The following is a 15,070-nucleotide window of genomic DNA, read 5'->3' as shown; positions in this document are numbered from 1 at the left end:
CCAACTTCTTTACGTGAAATACTGGAAATACACCATTAAGATAAGAATGGACTGATTTATGAAAATATACCTGCAGCGTGTGGTGCTCACCTTGAATGTTAAAGCTATTTAAGTCTTTGAAAGACTATTTGGGGGAAATTGTCAGTCATGTACAGTATTAGATTATTCATGGTAATACCCAAAGTCATTTCGCTATGTATTGCCACGGAAAAGAATGTGCCATTCTCGCATTTCGCCATAACATAAAAACTGTGGTTTGTGTAAGGGCTTGTCGGTGCTAGAAGCACCAAGGATTTGTCCTTGATTTTTATGTTGTGTTCTGTGCTCCTGAATTTCGGAGGTTTCACAGCATGATGGGGTTGGATGGGGCCGGAGTAAAGGGCCGCACGGAGAGAGAGGGAGAAAAGGATTATAGATGGCACAGAAATAAAATTCTCGGCCTTTTCTCCAACCGAAGCCACCATCTGCCGGTTATTTGACAATTTCAGATTGAATTAAAGCGAATCCCTTTTCCTAATTCACAACAGCTGAGAGTTGATTCAGACTGAGCCAGAGAAATCTAATGGCATCACTAGTACGAAGCCCCGTGTTTAACCAGAACAAAGAGATGATGCAAAGAATGATATCCACAGCATGATATAATACAATTGCAGTCATGACCAAGCCCGAAAAATGGATTGTTCGATTCGAAAAACATCTCAGTGTGAATCTAATTGTAGGTTGGAGCCCGGTGGACATTTATCAACTTGATGAAATGCCTCGTATCTCATATGAGCTGCTATTGTTAAACAAAATAGGGAAACTAAATTTAAGTCTAATGTTTCATTTTAAAAATACTGTACAGTACAATCATTTCCCATTTTTCAGTCTAAACATATGCTATAATTCACCCCTTTAAATTGTGTGTGTGTGTTTGTTTTCTCTGCATGAGACAGGAAGGACAACCAGCCTAACGTCAGTAATATGACAGCATTTTTCATCTCTGCTCTGGAAACGAGAAAGAAAAATCAATATTTAATCAAAGCCAGATTTTGTAGACACGATACAATATATTTACCTTCGCTGTCATTAAAGCTTCAAAGATGCGTTCAAACTATGCAGTGACAGTACAAAACAGCTCCAAATTAGGAAAATAGTAGCAAAAATAACTATTTGTTATCCGCACCCTCCTATGTTGTGTATAACCAAGGCTTGATGGCGAGACAATATCAAGATTTATCGAGTGAGCTCACCTCTGAAAATATTCACCAGAGCAATGACCGGTATCTTGATGAACTCTGCAGGAAAAGACAGTAATTATGTCTGCTCTCTCTCTCTCTCCCTCTCTCTCTCTCTTTCGCTTCTGTCTCCTGATGTGTCCCCTGTGTGATAACAGAGCCAGGGTAATGGGCTCAGTATAAGCTAATGGAGACTACACCACAGGATGCTCTGCTGGCAGGTACCCCATTCTCCTCCGCTCCTTCAACCGCTTCACGAACATATCATTCGAAATTGAATAGATATCTGTTGAATGAGATTTCTTCTTCGAGCTGTTGGGGGTCTTCAATAAATACGTACATTTAAAATGGAGGTGACAAGATCTTACCTCAAAGTATTATTATAATGCAAATGTGAACATGCAACAGCGTATTATTTGCGACAATAAATTCAAATGACCGTGGATCTTCGGCAGTCGCATAAATTAAATTCTGAATTCAATTAAGTGTAATGGCTGATCATCCGAGTGTCCAGGGCAATTGGTTATCGTTAAAGAAATAATGTCATCAATTTTTGCGCAATAAGATTACAGGTCAGCATGTGTAATCATTTTAGTCCTTTTATTTAAAGAATTGGTGCTAGTTAAATTGTGTGCATTTTTTATGAAGGCAAAGTATGCAGCCTACGAAATGTGCATCTCAAATGAATGAAAGTTTTCATTTTAAAGTTAGAAGGCCTGAGGGTTGCCAGATCTGTGTAACAAATCCGGTCCGAATTGCCAAAACTGTTGAATTAACTGTTGCTGCGCTCACTCCCAATCCGCATACTCTTCGTCCTTAATAGTATTCGAAAATATAATTAGTACGTCCCAAATCATAGTATGCTGAAATAAGTATTCTCAAAGTACCCGGATGGTCCATTGTTTAAGATGAAAATTTGAAGTGTGAATCCATGGACACTTTATGGCTTATAGCCTATTACCCACAACTCACATTACATTTACATGTATGCATTTGGCAGACGCTTTTATACACTGCATTGTATTCTGACTATGTGCAATCCCCTGAGAACCCATGACCTTGGCATTGCTAGTGTACCACTGAGCCACAGGAAAGCTAAAAAAATGGAGACATAAAGAAAGCTTAATACATTAAACATATTAAGTAGCATTAAACATTACAAGTATCTGCTAATATTAGAAGAGCACCATTCCATAAATTATTTTCGGGACGGAGTGGGAATTATTGAATTTCCGAGAGCACGTGAACGCAGCATAATTCCTTGAAAACACCTGAATCCTGCAAAAAGCTGTGGAATTTGCAACAAAACCCCAAACGTGGTCACACCTATGAAAACAGAGTAAAGTCTCAAAATCGAATTACCAGACAAAGAGCATCAAAGGTTAATTTTAATCACAACTTTACTATCATTTTAATCTTTGACGTGGCCTTAGTCAATATTAAAGATGTCAAGGATATATTTTCACAAAAAGGTCTTTACATTATATAGATATTAATTTGTGTAGAAAAGTGACTTTAGCTTGGTTTTCATATAGACAGGGTCACATATGTGTATTAAATACATCTAAAAGTGTGTACTCAATGGATTCTAGCCGAACTCATTGAATAACATCAGTTATTTTAGTGAAAATCGTTTTTGTGACCCCAAATTCTCAAACTGTTGGTGGTTCCAGATGGTTTGAATAGACCATTGGTGGCGTTTGGCTGAGGATGACACGGGCAGCTTGGCTCACAGTGAGTTCTGGCAGAAACATGTTGTCAGACTAAAGGAAGAAAAGGTCATGACAGCAATATATGAGGAAACATGTCTCCAGGAGCACAACGTGGGATTTCTAAACCATTTAACAGAGAGGAACAAATAGCCTTATTTGCACGCAGGTCGCGTCTTTGATGTTGTTTTCACACCTCTTAACAAAAAAAACTTGCATCACAAACATAAAAAAGAAAGCAAATGAAACCAAACGAGTTCTTTAATAATATGACGTCATCATCTCTTATGAAAATACTTTTTATCCACAGCTGTGCTCCTTTAGACAAACTGACTACATGTTCTAATAACAGTGAATTAATAATTCATGTATGTGATTGATGAAGTGCTTCAGACTGGAGACAAAGACTTAACGGTGTGCAGATGAGTCCATGCTTTGTGTCTCGAATGTTTACGTGTATTGTTTTTTCTCACTGCATCGCTTTATTGTTACCATTTCATTTAAATGGCTAACAAGTTGCATTAAAATGGAAAGCGGTTTCCAGTTATTTAAATAACACACTAAACATAGATTACAAATCAATAGAAGCACAAACCTCAACCTTAGCCAAAACATAAACTGGGCCAAGATACATGTGCATCAATCCCGTATCAAATAAGATTTGACAGGGTTGCTGATATGTCAAAAGCAAGGCATTTAAAGAGTTCAGATGTGATGTGGGTCAAGTAAATCTCATTATGGGCAGCGCAGAGAATCTCCCGAAGAAGGGAACGCTTTAGATGAGTCAGTTTCTGCCCAGGAGACGTATGATAATGCTTGTGACACTCAATGAGGCAAAGCTTCAGTAACTGGAGGAAAATACACAAAAAGCACAAACCCCTGGAGCAAAACAGAGAGAAAGAAAAAGGCCATTTAGTAAAAGAGAAGTGGAGACGTGAAAAGATCAGTTCTCTTTGGATGAACTGGACATTTTTAATACCACAATAAGGAGTGTACAGTGTGTCACACAGGCTCATGCACAAACCCAGATGCTTTGTGTGCTGAATTATAAACCGCAATAAATCAAAGCTGTTATATTTAAGCATCTTTAACGGTCCAATGTGGGATTTTTAGGAGGATCTTTTGACAGAAACGCAATAAAATATACAAAACTGTCTTCAGAGGTGTATAAAGACCTCACATAATGAACCGTGATGTTTGTTTTACCTAAGATATCTATTTCCGTCTTAATACAGAGACTACATACATGGAATTTTCCATGTTGCGCCATCATGTTTTGTACAGTAGCCATAAACGGACAAACAGTTCTGCAAAGCGTGCTTTGTACTGTGGCGGTCACCGTCCTGCTTCGAATGGGAGGGGTGAGCGGAGGACTGAGAGATTGATTGCAATTTTCTCACCGCTAGTGGCCGCTAAAAGTCTCACACTCTGGCTTTAAAGTGGTCACCTAAAATTATAAGAAATCTTGGCATGTCCTAACTTACTGAGGTGAGCCTGACAAAAAGAGTAATCGAAGGTCTATGCTGGGAGACTGTTGGTGACGCATTTCCGAGTGAAATGGAATTTAGAATGAGGAAAATAGTGGGCATAGCTTTCGTCATTGTGTCCAATTTGACTGGATGTATAAAAACAGGGGTTGCATTTTTAAATGAAACTGACAGCAGATTGACAGTTGAAGGGGAGGAGTTGAATGTCCCGTCAAAGCCATCTAGCCTACCCCATTTAATATGGCAAGGCATTACAGGACGGAATTGGATTTTCATATTTTATCTGAAGATTATGAGGGCACAATAATTTTAAAAAGAGAATGACCCACATTTATAAACTAATTACAAAAACTAGGCATTGTAATTTTTAATTTCACTTTGATATAAAAGAAGGTAAATGTTAGTTTTGTAATAAAGGAAATCACAGTGTTGGCACAATAAAATGTTCATCTGCAAAATGTCAAATAGCAATTCATGCATATGCATTAAGCCTATATGACAAAGTCAGGAGTAACATTTTCAGTGAAGGGACCCTTAAAGGGCCGCAATCCCAGAAAATGCACTTTTAAATGTTCATCTACCAGAAATTTAGTCGCCAGTGTGTGTGCAGAAACATCCTGTAATTATACAAATCCATTTATTCTTCTTTTTGTAATCTCCATTAACCACAACAGTGACAAAAACAGGTTGTTGGGGATCCCCCAAACAATCTTATGTCACATTGATTTACACCTGCCCATGACCGCTCAAAGACTCCGACTCTACATACGGAGAAGAAGCACTTTTTTCGGATCGACAAACCAACATTCACTGGTCCGTATCTCCGGTCCCGAAAGACTTACAGAACGAGCCAGGACCCATTGGATGTCGAGTCGATGCGACCCCTAGAGCTCCCAGTAACCGGAAAGGTTGAAAAACCAAGTCGCCTTCCGTCAAATGTATCTCCGGCTCCCGGGGTCGCAGCGAGTCGATGGGGATCAGTACCAGCTGTTCGCGATCAAGCTTCATCTCCGGAAGAAGTATGCACATCGTTTTTAAATCACTTAAATACTGTGTTTAGCATGTTAGCGGCTGTTGTTTACATTGTCGCCGCTAATCCTGGACTTTACATTGCTCCAAAGACAGGTGTTGTGTCGTAACGTTAGTGGTAAAACGCATCGCGCCCATCGGTTCAGAAGACTTGTGACTAACATCATTTCTGTAAAGCTTGTTCATTACAAATAAATAAAAGTGACAACAGTGTCTTTCTTGGTGAGTTCAGGGTTTTCTCCCATGTCCTAAGTGCGACAATATTTGGGGCGGATAGAAACAGAGTTCACATTTGTAAGACGATGAGGTTATGTAGAAATTGCTACTCACAACGTAATAACACCTGGTTGCTGATCTTTACATACCTGTCTGCCATATACAAGCACTCTGAAAGCATATACTGTATATGCCTGTATCCGTGTTTATGTCTGTTAGTAATGTGCATGCAGATGATTAATCATCAATGGCCAACATTTCATACATCAAATGTTCAGCATATGTTGTTCTATTTATGTTTTTGTCTTTACCATTTAATTCGTATTTATGAACATGGCATTAAGGTGATTTTTATTGCATTTAGTGTATGGTTTTAGTTTCAAAGGGCATTACAGACCTAATTAGGCTCTCTGCCGTATTGCTTGTCATGATGTCATCCAAAGCACACGTGTAAGCGCTCTCCCTCCTATTTTGCATACGGGGCGGGGAGCCAGAAGCTCATTTGCATTTAAAGAGACACACACCAAAAACAGCGCGTTTTCCTTTGCAACCACAAATGGTCGTGTTCAACATCTTGTAATAAAATATATGTGGCGTATTTTGAGCTGAAACTTGAAAGACAGATTCTGGGGATACCTCTGACTATTTTTACATTGCAGAAAAAACCTCAGATTGCAGTCCTTTAACTCCCTTAAAAAGCCCTTAAAAGTATCTTGAGCATATAGACTAATACAATCGATAGCCTAATGGCACACTGAAAGTCCTGGGGCTGTTTCAGTCTCTTTAGATGTTTCAGTTCAGAGGTTCTCATTATCCTCTACTTAAGAGCAAGTAAACACTGGTGCTATTGAAGACGAACTCACACACTCCCTTAGTTCACCGTTAAATAAGAGACAACAACAAGAATTGCTGAATTGACTGAATTGAAGTCTGAAGGCCACATTCTTCAGGCAAAGAAGTCCACGTGCCTCTGTATTGAATCTCAGAATGATGTGAAGAAGAGTAACTGTACATTGTTTGCTTGGATTTAAAAAGATTGTCATCAGACGTTTACCATATATTTCTGTTTAATGTGATTATGTTTTTGTCCCATGTTGACACTATTTACGAGCAATTGACACACTTGAATCAAAGGCAGAGATCAGCATTTGCATCTCAGATTAAATGAAAATAACCTAATCTGCATGATTTGTTAATGGTTTTGGATTTCACAGCATGCTCTTCTACATGAACAAATTATACAGGTACTGTCATATACAGGTACTGTTAACTTTTCAATGGCTTTATTTCATGCTGTGTTTTTTTGTGCGTGTGTGTCATCACTATTTGTTATTTGCTGTGTGGTGTTGTTCAGAGCTCAGCTTTTTAAAATGATGATGTTTTTAAATGATGACTTTTTGTTCTCTGTTAAATGTGTAAAATTGCTGCGAACTGATGACAAATCAACTTGTTGACAGAACAAAAACATCGCAATGCCTTGTGTTGCCCTGATTTTTTACTATTCGATTTTTCAGTGCACAACATGGCCCAGAAAATGATTTACCTCAGGATGTCATGATACATTATTATGTTAAAGCTGGAGTAACACACACGGTTTCTGCCAATCTCATATTAATCTTGAGTACCTATAGAGTAGTACTGCATACTTCTTATCTTCGAAGAGTATTTAGTTTGATCAAATTTATAAAAGATAGATAGAGCTTTACGATTGTTTCATACAATCGTACGGCGCATTCGGGGGGGAGGGGTAGGCTGAACCAAAGCACATGCGCACCCATTGTCAACAAACACATAATACTTTAAAAATTCACTTGATTGTATTAAAAAATATAAAATGTATCGTTCCTGACATTTAGAAGAAAAAACACAATGAGGAAAAAACTATGAGATTTAGAGCATGGAATTATCCTTTTCTTTGATAAAAGATGAATTCATTTAACCAAATGTTTAACGCATTCTGATCTTTCATTGCTCGTTCGATGAAGGTGCTAAAATATTTCCGGCAGTCCTATCCTCCGGCATGATTTTCTCAGACGCCCATGCAAATTCACCTTCTCACGTAAGCAAATGCTCTAAATAGCACATAACAACTCTTATCAGAATAGTACGTTACATAAGGAGACAACAACTGAAGGTAAACCTGTTTCACAATCTAAAATAATTCATTTGATTGCCATTAATCATGGATTACTTGTCATTCAACTGTGGCTTCATGTAAGGATAATATCTCTGCTTTTGTAAGATCCTGATACAGTGGAGAGATTCCACATTCTGTCACTACAAATAATAGTAAGAAAGAAAACAACTTGAATGAGTTTACCAGATACTTACCACAGAAAGAGCAATGTGGAGATTTCAGTGGTATGTAGAGTGAGGTTGAGAATTGCAATCCCTCCACGACTCACCCCTCACTTTCGAAGCACTACGGAGGCTGACACAGGACAAGATGTTGTTACGTTTTCGCTTCTTTTAGTAGATAGCATAATTAAGTGATGCACTCTGTAGAGCAGTTTGTCCATTCAGGCCTACTGTAGAAACAACATGGTGAATTCCATGTAAGGGGACCCGTGGTGTATGTAGATAGAAACAGCTGAAGGTCTTTATACATCTCTGAAGACATAGTTATGTATATGTAGCTCAGTGGTAAGAGAATTGCGTTAACAACGCAAGGTTGTGGGTTTGATCCCTGGGGATTGCAAATACCTATGTAAAATGTATAGGATAAAGCAATGTAAGTCGCTTTGGATAAAAGCGTTTGCCAAATGCCTAAATGTAAATGTATATTATATTGCATTTCTGTCTCCTCCAAAAAACTACACACTGGACCTTTAACAAAGGGAAAATACTCCAAGGTCTGTCGTTGCAATTGAACAAAATCTACAAGGGTGAACAAGGTTGGTTTTATATTAAACATTTCTAAGGTATGTTTTTCAGCCAATAACTTAATGAAACACACTTTGACAAGTTTGAAAGTCACTGAAGTTCATTGTATAACACAATGATCTTTTGTGACAACATGCCCTTATATTTAGGGCGGCATGTCCCAAAAAGCTGCCATTAAACAACCAAATATATGCTTTTCTAAAACCAAACAATTTACAAAAGCTGCAAAAAATGCAGGGTAATAAAAATCACTGTCTGTGACAACTTGCCACAGTGTCCCTGTTTACTGTAGGTGTAAATAGCAGAACCACGGCTCAGTTTGAGAGAAGCCCTAAAGTTTACCTGAGTGTGGAGTTCACGCTTGATGTCTCTCAGAGCAATATGACAGTAAGCTTTGATAGTGACAAGCCCGAATGATCCTTCTTCACTGGGTGGCTTGTGAGGATGAGGCCATGATAAAAAGCTGACATGCAAACAGCAAACGTGGCAAAGGAGCTCAGGAACGCCAGAGATGACATAATGAGGACAATAGAGTTCATTTGATATGCTGCTTTGGTGAGAGCGTACAGTGTTAAAAGATACATAAAAAAAATGTTGTTGTCCGCAATGCAGAAATAGAGGGCTTTGGGGAGAATTGAGCAGTGGTGCTCACGTGAGTGATGCAGGTTCGAGTCTGGACTGTGATGTGTCTTTGATACTAAATCATCTGTGACCAATGGGGAGATTTTGGTTTAGGCTCCAACATTATACAAAATATTTGAGTTAGATTATTCATATTTTTACATAAGCAACGAACACATCCTAAGTGTATTTTTATATAAAGTTTATTTCTATCGTTCTTCACTCTTAAAAATAAAGGTGCTTCACTGTGACATTGAAGAACCTTTTTTGACTAAATGGTTCCATAAAGAACCTTAAACATCTGAAGTACCTTTCTGTTTCACAAAATGTTCTTTGTGGCGAAAAAAGGATCTTTAGATTATAAAAAGGAAAGAAAGAGATGGATCAGTCACAGAACCTTTGCCTGAATGGTTCTTTGTGGAAAAAAAATGGTTCTATGACATCACTGTGAAGAAGCTTTATTTTTAAGTGTGTTGTACAAATAAACCAAACGTGACAGAAGTGTAAATGTTACAGCTTTGCATGTAAAATTTAAAAAAGTAAAATTTGAACAAATCGGTATACTTTTATCCATATACAAAATGGAAATATTGTCTGTGCATCTGTCAATAAGTGCTGGGAAAAAACATCTCTGTCATCTAATCGTTTTTTTTTTGATTGAAAACGGTTTGTGCAAATTATGAATAGAATCGAGACCTTGCTAATTTGAATCAGAATCTATACCCTATAGCCCTACTATACTATTTAGCCCTACTAATAATACATATGTAGACATCCATACAAACTTTTCTTTTATCATAGACTAAAACATACGGATAAACCTAGACAAAAGGCACAATCATGAAAAAATTTGTAAAATAAAATATTTATTTACCTGATATTGTAATTACATTCAGCATTTCGATTTATGGAATTTACATTGTTATGATGTCCTTACTGTTGTAAATTTCAAAGCTTAGATACCAAACAACCCAGCAGATACAAAAAAACTCCCACAAAAGAAGAAAGAATTGTTTTCCTGTGACTGTCATTTGTATTAAAAATAAACACAAGGTTGCCCATATACTAAAATAACCTTGTTGATTTTGAGAGAGGAGTTCAAATCTGGAGATGAAAGATTAAAGCCAAGAATGTTGATGGAATGCTCTGGGTAGGTGACACAAGAAAAGTAAATCATCAGGTAAGGGTAAAGGTGTAGACTAGCACTGAGTTGCAGTTATTTGAAGTGTCAAAATACCACAATACCATATGCTTGAAACACACAAGGGAGAAACACGACAGATTGTGTTAATAGAAAGAAACAAGTCTGTTTATTATCTAGTCTTAAAACATCAACTGTTTGTGACATTTGAATTGCAATAAAATATTTGAATAAAATGATATAAAAAGTAGTTCATCTTAAAAAAGGAGAACAATCCCACATACTGCCTAAACTTAAAAAGAAAGGTTCATGATTACTTTTTTATATATTTACATGTAAAAAAGTCCAGGGTTTGATCTTTTTTATTAAGGAAATAATGTTAGTTCAGTCGTCAGTTTTAGGAATCCACAGGTAGTCCAGAGTAATAGTAATATTGAGTCATTAAGACGTCATATTCAGTCAGGTGGTCCACCTGATCTCCCGGGAGAATGTAAGTACAGTATTTTACGAGGTGGCTAATTCCTATGAATTCGGACGATGTAAGTCATATAATTTCTTGTGTTAAATGGGATTCAAAATGTCTGATTAAATGGAGAAAAGCAACACTGAAGCCCCTCCCCTAACACCACCCCCAAACCTAACATTAAAGCAAATCATACTAAAATGTAAGAATAAGATTGTACAAATTCCTGTTAGATTGTGGTGGGAAATCCAGAATACCAAACTCTGGCCTTCATACACCTGTTTGTTCATATGCAAACATCCCTTATATACGACCATTCTCTTAAAATGAATGAAGTAGAATCTGTTAAAATTATGAAAGTCCATCGATTTCCCAATAAAATATTTGTCACATATTGTGGCCGCAGTATCATGGAAACATATTTTTCCCCTTCGCTGGTCAGCTACATGGTTAACATCACAAGTCCATTGTTATCTTTCTTATCCTTTAATTTGTGCCGGTGGTCGTCTTGCTACATCTCCACAGAGAGAAGGAAGCAGAATCAAACCGTGTTTGTTCAGCAAAACCTCGCTGTGCTGTGCCAGCCCTCCTGATTCACCGCTCTGCTCTCCCCTTCCCTCGGTTTTATCTTAGATACAGATTCAGAATCACAGAGCCACACGCTTCAAAACAAGAACTTTTCACATGATAACCCTCATATCTGACATCTACAAGATATTGATACATTAGTGTCATTGTGCCGGCTGTTGTTTACTTTTAAGTTGAATGTTTTGTCTTTTTGTGTCCTTATTAACCAAGTAGTATGATTGAGAGAGTCAAAGTTACTGCAAGGGATATGATTAAAATGTTCAAAGATATTGAAACAACATAAAATAATAAAGAAAAATATCACACGTTTGAAGGACTATATGAAATGTCACTCAAATAAGTAAAGCCATTTTTGTTTATCAATAAGCAGAGAGGTAAACTATTTAACTTCTTGAGACACACAAGTTTGTGTGTATACCACGACGTGAGTATCTTTAGTGTTGTTTACAATGACTAGCCTAGATAACGGTCTAAAAATATTATCAAGATTCACACACTAAAGGTATAAAGGTTTACTGTTATTGTATGGTCTCTGATCTACGATACAGATGCTTCCTTCAGCAACAGTAATATAGTATTTGTGACATAAGTGCAAATAACAACATGTGCAGACTTAAAATTGGAGTTCAAACCTTTGTTTTGATATAGAGAGTATGAGTGGAACCATCAGAACCATCAAAAGCACAGGCGAGAGCTTGTGAAAGCATTTTTAGTCAAAGCATAAAACCTAGAAATGATGTAAACCACAATTTTTTTCACAGTGTGAGGAACGCTTTCAAAATACTTGGTTCTTTCAAGAAAAAATGTCTCCATCCAAAAAAAGAAAAAAGAGAGAAAATATAATTACCAAAGCTTTGGCCTACTTCTTTCTGTGCAAGATTTGCTTTTAACTACTCAGTCTCAGCTTGAGACGGCACGCCTACAGGACGCCCACAGACTGTTCGCTATACGTCTGAAGTATATACAGCAGACAAAACTGGACAAGACTTTCTCAGTCTAATGTAAGTGCTGGTCGGATTGACTGACTAATTCAATTTCTTTTTTAATATGGGCACAGTTTTTATTAGCTGTTTTTAATTGCTGTATTTAAGGCCTGTTTATGTGGAAGCTGGCAATGAAGATAATTTCGCCCAAAGGAGTATGGGTTTACCAAAAGATTAAACTTTTGTGTTTCAATACTTAAAAGTCAAAATGTAGAATTGTTCATTACTGCAAAAATGTATTTTTTCAAAGGATCAAGTAGAAAATTTAAGAATTAAGTTTGTTAAAAACTAGGAAGAAATCAAATGTCAAATTTTTGGAGGATCTATTGACCAAAATGTAATATAATATACATAACTATGTCTTCAGAGGTGTATAAAGACCTTGAGTTGTTTCTATCTACAGTAAATATACCGCGGGTCCCCTTAAATGGAATTCACCATGTTGTTTCTACAGTAGCCCTAAATGGACAAACTGCTCTACAGAGCGCGTTTTGTAAATACGTAATCTCTTTCGGCAAAGATGCGAAAATGTGATGACGTTTTAGCCCTGTGTCAGCCACCGTAGTGCTTCGAAAAGAAGGGGGTGGGGTGGAGTAAGCCATTGATTGTAATTCGCAACCTCACCGCTAGATGCCGCTAAATTCCATACACTTTAATTTGACCTTTTCCACCCAATTTATTTTCTGATCCTATGGGAGATTTTTCTTGCTTATTTTAACATAAACTAACATAATTCCTATATTTTCTTTCAGAAAACAAAACTTAATATCTTAGGTCATTTCCAAGAAGGCCTTAATATAATTTTGACAAAATACATTGTTGCAGTATGTGGATCATAGAATTCTAGTTAAAAAAAGTTAACTTATGATGAGAGGTAGGGAATGTTCAGCAAATATTAATTATGATTCTTTCTGGAAGGTTAAGTAGTAACAATAGAGCCAAAAAGTTTATATTAAAAAAGTTAATTTGCAAAAAATTCTAAAATAATGACCAGAACATCTGCCATTGATCATCCAAACACAAAGCCCCACCCCAAACTCACTCCAATGGTTTAGCTCAAGATTCAAGATTTGAAAATATTTTACAATGTAATGAAAAGCATTCCAAGTTTCGATTGTTTATGCAACACATCAAATCTCCTTTAAATAAATAATTGTATGATGACACTCTGATTGATGTTGTTGTTGACACTCGTAAAGGACCGACAGAGTGTAAAATCTGGACCATTGAAACTGTGGCAGAGTGAGATTATAGCTCACTTATCGCAATTATCAGTCAGTCACTTTTATTTGTCCCCTCTCCTTTATCTCACGCTCAGTTCACAAACTTATCAGATGTCTATATTGATCGTGCACAAGTTAGATAACAGTCTGCAAGCTTCGTTCTGTCATAAAGTTCTCCACCAGTGTTGACAGCACTGCTGTTACTGTTTGACATTTCATTCATGTTAGTCTGGAGGAGTTCCACATTCGATGTTCAAGTTTTTCTGTCATTCACATTGTTACTGTCTGCTTTGTGTTGTTTTCCATATAATTCACCTCTTCTATGATTGGATGATTACAAGCATAACATCCCCCGGTGTGACATAAAAATGCCTACACGTGAGTGTTTTACAGATCCCGGGATAAACAATCAGTGTCGATCATAGACGTCTGGGGGCCCTACACAAACTTGTGAGGGGCCCTTGTACAAATAACTAAACAATAAATGACATACTATCAGAATTAAAAAATAAGTAAATTATAACACTTAAAGGAATGCAGACTGAAATAAAAAAAACATTAAACTGTGGGTTAATTGTATATTCTAACAAATAAGTACAAAATTAAATGAACATTTTGTGTAACCTAACGCATGGCTCTGGAACCATCTAGCTGTTAAAATACTATAACACTCAAACGCTGTGTTTGAACTGCCAAAAGAGGGATTAACTAACAAAGATAAAGCTTGTAAAACCCAGTTTTCAAAAAAAAGCTAAGCAGAAGAAAGCATATCAATAATTTTCTAAAATTGATGGCACAAACAAAAAATTACATAAATGGGCCTAACATGGGCAAAAAAATACGGTGGACAAAGACTGATTTTTTAACCTTTGTTGGAGAATTGTTTTGTAAGTAATTTCTTACATAATTATGCAAAACTAAATAACACTTTACACATGCCTTCTTGTTCTTTTTCTTCTCGTTGTGGCAATTTTTTTCTTTCCCCAGACTGAGAGCTCCGATGGTCATATAAAAGACGCAAATCAGCAAATCATGCGCTTGTCATTACCTGCCACCCACTCCATGATATCCCATTATGTAACAGTATTTAAATAGAATAATATCCAAATGATTCCTCTAAAGTTGAAACCACAAGTTATATAAATAGTGTTTTGTTTACAATAGTGTTTTTGATTCAATACTCAAGGGGGCCCCCTGGTGGTGTAGGGGCCCTACGCAACCTGCGTAGTCTGTGTACATGAAGGATCGGCTCTTCAAACAATAAACACTATGGTTTTACAATAACTCAACACTTAAATTATTGTCCGATTCTCAACTATTGGGAATTTTCAAACCAGTATAGCAATTTTTTATCCCTTTAATTGACTGAATTTTTTTTTATGAGAGATTACCAGTTCCTTTCTACCATTTGATGTTTAAAAAACACATATCCTGTTTGAAAATGCCCGGTAGTCTTCTGTACTTTTTTGATTGTACAGTTGAAAATGCATATGCAGAAATAATTGAGAAA

Source organism: Triplophysa dalaica, chromosome 20 (genome assembly GCF_015846415.1).
Source record: "Triplophysa dalaica isolate WHDGS20190420 chromosome 20, ASM1584641v1, whole genome shotgun sequence".
NCBI lineage: Eukaryota > Metazoa > Chordata > Actinopteri > Cypriniformes > Nemacheilidae > Triplophysa > Triplophysa dalaica.
This window is presented reverse-complemented; position numbering follows the sequence as displayed.